Source organism: Buceros rhinoceros, unplaced genomic scaffold (assembly GCF_000710305.1).
Source record: "Buceros rhinoceros silvestris isolate BGI_N320 unplaced genomic scaffold, ASM71030v1 scaffold21492, whole genome shotgun sequence".
In the NCBI taxonomy this organism is placed as follows: Eukaryota; Metazoa; Chordata; class Aves; order Bucerotiformes; family Bucerotidae; genus Buceros; species Buceros rhinoceros.
Genome location: NW_010398599.1, coordinates 11,170 through 11,678, shown reverse-complemented (window position 1 = coordinate 11,678; position 509 = coordinate 11,170).

Here is a 509-nt window from a genome sequence, read left to right as displayed (position 1 = left end):
CCCTCTCCCCCGGAGGCAGCGGGTGCAAGCTGGCTCCCACGCCCTCTGTCACACCTTTCTGTGTCACCCATGGCCCTGAGATCCGCTCCGCCACAGAGAACTGTCACAACAAATGCTCTGTAAATCTCAGGTGATTATCCCCTGTGATGTCTCACGAGGCAGAAGGCAGGGAAACCACGTGTCGCAATGTGCCATTATTTTGTTATATGATGGGGTTGTGCAACATCTCACTTTCAAAGCCATCCGAGGGCGGGTGGCTCAGTTGGAGCCTTTCTGCCCGGCAGTGGAGCCAGACGGCACCGGCCCCGAGCAGAGCCCTGGCAGGTTTGTGTGGGTCCCGTGGCTATTTCATGCTGCCAGATCCAGGGATGTGGCAGGGCCACGTTACCTGCCCATGCTGGGGCTGTGTCATCGCAGAGCTGTGATGCTGTGGCTCCCGGGGGCTGGTGGCAGAGGGGATGGGACACAGGGACCCCCTCGACGAGCATCCCGGATGTGCCGCTTGGGGG